Raw genomic sequence first — 6190 nt, 5'->3', positions numbered from 1 at the left:
AAAATCCAGAAAAAACGCCGTTTTCTGGTCATAGAATGCCAGACGGATGACCGTCTGGTCACAGAATGCCATACGGATTTTCCGTCTGGGCAGACGGCAGTCCGTCTGGGAGATGGATTTTTTTGGATATTGGTCTGTCCAGTTCAGAATGTGTTTCTAACTTATGGACACCAATGGCCCGACAATCGTGTGATGTTTGGGCATTGAGGGCCTATTGGGGCCTAGTGGGAGCTAATGAGGTAGAAGTGTTCTGTGTGAACCACCTCATAGCTTTAACATGATTGCATGTTTTATTTTAATAAAACAGTTTTTTATGGGTCTATCAATCATGTTTCTTGCACAGAATGAAACTAGTGTATAAGTCTATGTGAGTTTGCATGAGAATTTGATTGAATGTTTGTTAGCATCTCTTTTGGTTTAAATGCTTATCCCATAGGTTGACTATGCTAGTGTGATTTGCTTTTGCTTGAGTTTTGTTTTATGCTAGAATAGTTGAACTCATCCTAGTATGTAATGTCTCTAGAATAAATGGCTGCTACCAAGAGCATTGTTGCTAACTTCGCGAAAGGAGATAAACCGAATGAGAGGTATTATGACCTTTGGCACCGAAAGGTGCAGTATCTCCTAGAAGAATAGAACATGCTGGAAACCGTAAACTAGACCATGTCCCCACCCGAGGAAGGTACCACCGCACAAGATAGCGAGAACCTTGAGCTTTACAATGCTTGGAAGAGGAAAGACCGGGTAGCCAGGATTACAATCCTGAGCTCCATGAGGGATGACCTGATGCTTCGTTATGAGAAGCATAGGACTGCAAAGTCTTTGTGGGAGGCTGTGAAGTTCCAGTATGGAGGGACTTCCACCACAAGAGGCCGCCAGCTCGGACTCACCTTTGACGGTTATAAGATGCGTCAGGGTCACACCATGAGGCAGCATATAACCATCATGTCTAACATGATTAGTGAGTTGAGCGCATGTGGGCGCCCGAAGACGATGAGGAGCAAGTCTCCGCAGTCATCGTGTCATTGCCAAAGACGTGGGAGCATATGAAGATCTTCTTGACTCATGTTGATGAGGTCAAGACATTTGATCAAGCTGCCAAGCACCTTGAGCTAGAGGAGGATCGGATGTTGGCCGATGTCCCTCACACTGAAGTAGTTGCTGCTGAAGCAAGCACTAGTAAGGGTGCAGGCTTCAAGCGCAAGAAGGAGAGAGCTCAACCTCAGTGGTCTAGGCAAAGTAACAGAGGTGGGAACAGAAACAAGAGTGGTTTATGAGACATGGTTTTAGAGTTGTATTTGAAAACAATTCTTTGGTTTTGTATCTGGGTGATACAGTTTATGGTTATGGTTTTCTTCTGAATGGTTTCATTGTATTGGATACAATTGATTATTCATTTAATTCTAGTAGTGCTTTTGTTTGCCAAGATACTGTGTGTATTGTTTCTAATTTGTGGCATGCTAGACTAAGACATATTGGCTTAGATAGGATGAACAGGTTGGCAAGAGAAGGTCTCTTAGGCCAAGGTTCACTATCTGATTTGCCAATCTGTGAGTCATGTCTAGCGAGAAAAGCAACTAGAAAACCATTTAAAAAGGCTTTGAGAGCCTCTCTTCCTTTAGAACTTATCCATTCAGATGTGTGTGGATCCATGAATGTGCATACTAGAAAAGGACATGCTTATTTCATCACATTCATAGATGACTATACACGGTATGGTCACATTTATCTAATTTCTCATAAGTCAGAAGCTCTGGAATGTTTTAAGAAATTTATGAGCTTAGTTGAGAATCAGTTAGATAAAAAGATTAAAACTCTTAGAACGGATAGAGGTAGAGAGTATCTCTCCGATATGTTCAAAGGGTTATGTGATGAAAAGGGGATATCTAGACAACTTACTATTCCAGGGACTCCACAGCAAAATGGGGTTGCTGAGAGGAGGAATAGAACCTTGCTAGACATGGTGAGATCCAAGATGGCGCAGGCAAATCTACCCATCTCTTATTGGGGAGATGCTTTGCTGACTGCGGCCTATATCCTCAACATAGTTCCAACCAAATCGGTTCCTTCCACACCATATGAGTTGTGGACCGGAAGGAAGCCAGATTTGAGTTACTTGCGCGCATGGGGATGTGCAGCATATGTTCACTCTACTTCTCACCAATATGGAAAGCTTGGACCCAGAGGAAGAAAGTGTATCTTTGTGAGATATTCTGAACCCTCAAAGGGCCATGTCTTCATTGAACTAGATGAGAATGAGAGGAGAACGGAACTTGAGTCTAGGGATGCAACATTCTTGGAGAATGATTTTCCATCTCTTTCAGGAGTTAACAAAGAATCATCGGAATTCTTTGAGATACAAGATAGTGGTCTTGTCACTCCAGGGATTCAGATTCTGGATAATGAACCTAGGGTTCATCCAGAAGATCCTAGTGGGAGTGGGAGTGTAGATGTGATAGCTACCTTAGACGGTGAGCGATCTGACATGCACTTGCGCCGTAGTGGGCTCAGGCTAGTTCCTCATCGACGTTTCGACATAGAGGATGAAGCCTACATGGTAACTCCTGAAGAGATCGACTGTGAGATGACTTCAGTCGATGAGCATGAACCAAAGAGTGTGCAGGAAGCTCTTGCGGGGTCAAGCTCAAAGGAATGGTTAAAAGCAATAAAAGAAGAGTTGGAGTCGATGAAAGTTAATCATGTTTGGGACTTGGTTGACTTGCCGCCAGGCCGAAAGGCAATTGGGAACAAGTGGGTTCTCAAGATCAAGAGAAAGGCGGATGGATCTATTGAGAGATTCAAGGCTCGTTTAGTGGCTAAGGGCTACACCCAACGAGAGGGCGTTGATTATGAGGAAACTTTTTCCCCTGTGGTTAGGTTTGCCTCAATTCGCCTCATACTAGCCATTGTTGCTCAGTTGGACTTGGAGCTTTATCAGATGGATGTAAAAACTGCTTTTCTCAATGGAGAACTTGAGGAAGAGATCTATATGGATCAACCTCAAGGCTTTGAAGCAAATGGACTTGAGCGCAAAGTGTGCAAGCTTAAGAAGTCCATATATGGCTTAAAGCAAGCATCTAGATAGTGGAATGTGCGCTTCCACCAAGCTATGATGGAAAATGGTTTTTCCATGCTTGAGGAAGACCACCGTGTTTACACCAAGAGATCGATAATAATTATGTCATTTCGACACCGTACGTAGATGACATACTTATGGCTAGCAATAGCAAGGAGCTATTGGAAACCATTAAGAAATGGTTCTCCTCCGTATTTGATATGAAGGACATGGGTGAAGCAAGCTATGTGCTTGGTGTCAAGATTGTCAGAAATAGGCAAAAGAGATTACTGGGTTTATCTCAAGAGACCTATATTGACAATGTCTTGACGAGATACCAGATGCACAATTGCAAACCAATTGATACTCCAATGGAGAAGGGTTTGCATTTGAGCCTTGATATGGGTCCTAAGACTCCAGAGGAGAAAACCAAGATGGAAAGAGTTCCATTTTCCAGTGCAGTGGGTAGCCTTATGTACGCTATGATGTGTATTAGGCCGGATATTTGTTATGCAGTGGGTTTGGTTAGTCGGTACCAATCAAACCCAGGCATAGAGCACTGGAAAGCAGTCAAGAGGATATTGAGATATCTCAGAGGAACGAGTAACTACATGTTGTGTTACGAAGGATTGGATTTGCGCTTAGTTGGCTATAGTGATGCCAACTGGGCTGGAGACATCGATGAGCGCAAATCAACCTCTGGATATGCTTTCTTGCTGAATGGCGGGGCCATTTCGTGGTGTAGCAAGAAGCAAGCTTGTATATCCCTCTCGACCATGGAAGCGAGTATGTGGCATGCTCAGGCTGCGGTTCAAGAGGTTGTTTGGTTGAGGAGATTCCTTCGACATACTGGGATTGTGATGACATCCAAAGAGGCTGCCCTTGTCTACTGTGATAGTACGGCAGCTCTTAGCTATGTCAAGGACCCCAAGTATCATGGAAAGACCAAACATATACAGTTGAGATATCACTTTGTTAGAGACATTACATCAAGGAAGAAAGTTGTACTTAAGCACATATCTACTAGTTTGATGGTAGCTGACCCTCTTACCAAACCTATGCACACCCCGCCCGCCGGCCCGGACCCGCCGACGACCCGGGGGCGACCCGGACCATGGTTTAGCTATCAATAATAATAAATACAAAACCCGAATCAAGAGCAAGAATAGTGCAAAATTAATAAAAGGTTACGGAGTCCAAATACCCAAAAAATCCAAGAAATAATCAAAGGAAAGAACAAGAATCAAATGTAATACGAGCAGCGGAAGCAAAAGAATAACTAGATAACTTCACTTCAGGAGGCTCATGCCGCAAGTCCATGTACCACGCGGCCACACGCCAAACGAGAAGGCCTTCATACGAATCATCTCCAACCCGACGGGCAACCACCGACAGATATAATACAACAAGAAAGGAATGAGTTCCAACGAACCGAGGAACAAGCAATCTCAAATATATGTCAAACAACCACGAATGCACATATGAAATGATATGGATGATATGCGAAAATGAAGCTACAAGATCTAACTAGCAAGTCCTAATGGGACAGCTAAGAATACACCAGCCCCCTGGGAAGTCCATCACCAACCGGCAAGGACCGGACCCCGAGGGATCCGGGCAAGGGGTAAGCCACACGGCCTCAAAACCGGGGGGGTAAGCAACACCCTCACCACAACCATGGCAAGAGCGGCGCAGTCGGGGTTTCTAATCCAATGCAAGGTCAAATGGTAACAACAAGAAGCCAGATACCCCCAGGCACCAACCAACCGGCGACCCGCAACCAGGAGTGAGAATCCTCACGGACGGCACCCGTGGACTCCACCCAACCCATGGCATCCACAAATGGGGGGATGCTCTCAGACTCCGCGACACCCGGCCGCCCGGACGCCAGAGCCAACCCAACATATGCAACCCTACCAACAGACCAAAGGGACCACGAGCCCACGGACGGTACCGCGTGGATGAAACAAGCACGCACCAGCACGGGTCACCCGGCCAACCCCGCCGAAGGGAAAGCAGTGGGGACCAGCCAGCAACAGACCCCAAGATGTCATCAAGTAACAGATAGTGCGGAGACACAGCGAGGCAGGTCCCACCACAGCCCGAACCCAAGCCAAGAACCCAAAGGAAACCCCCCACACAACACACACAACACCACAACCAGAACAGGGCAATACAAAAAGATGAAGACATCAAAGAACACCACTAACGGCAAGAACAAAAGATTCACAGGAACAAACAGAAGACAGATCAAAGAATAGAAATAGAACAACGAATCATCAGATAGAATGCATATAAATAAGAAGCAGCCACCGAAAGTAGAAGCCCTAACGCAACCAAAAACAAAAGACAGAAACGAGAACACCAGGCAAGGGACAAGAAGAAAGAGCAAGAGCAAAACAACAAAAATCAAACCACACGCGGAAACCAGCCGGGCGGGCGGGCAAGCAGCGACCCCACAAGCGACGCCGCAGCCAACCCGAAATCAGACACATCCGACAACCGGGGATGATCAGTCCAACAAGCAAAAGGCAGAACAAGGGGAACAAGAAACCAAAAAACAAAGAAACCCAAACACCCGATGGGATCCACCAAAACAAAGCGGGGACGCGGACAGGACCACAAGAACATGAAAAGGAGATACAACAAATCAATGGGTAACCACCAACAAAAGGGGATGGGCAACAACGAGGTAAAAGAAGAGAAAGAAGATGGAGATCAACCAATAAGAACACCAAGAATAGAAGAGAAAAGGCAACAAACAAGACAGACGAACCCCACGACCACGCGCCAACGCCCAAAAAGCAACCCGAACAAAAATGCGAATAGGGCGAGGGAGCAATAACGAACGGGGGCAAAAAGGGCACCGCAGCGGAACCGGCGGCGCAAGGAGGTCGGGAATCAACCGCCACAGAACCGCCCCAAGAAGCAACAAGGGTGCGCCAGGGGTGAAGACCAAGACAACCAAACCCAAAGAAGACAGGGGGAGACAAGCCGAAAAACAACATAATAGGTTGAACAAAGAGGAGGGCACAAACAAAGGTCATGAAAAGGTAGATCACGGAAAGAGAGGGAAGAGTATCAAGAAAATAACAAGAAACATAGGAAATCTAGATGTAGAAACAACCCAGAGGC

Source organism: Hakea prostrata, chromosome 3, assembly GCF_041222555.1.
Source record: "Hakea prostrata isolate BN-2017 chromosome 3, UWA_Hpros_2, whole genome shotgun sequence".
NCBI lineage: Eukaryota > Viridiplantae > Streptophyta > Magnoliopsida > Proteales > Proteaceae > Hakea > Hakea prostrata.
The sequence above is the reverse complement of the archived record's forward strand: the minus strand, read 5'-3'. Positions refer to the sequence as shown.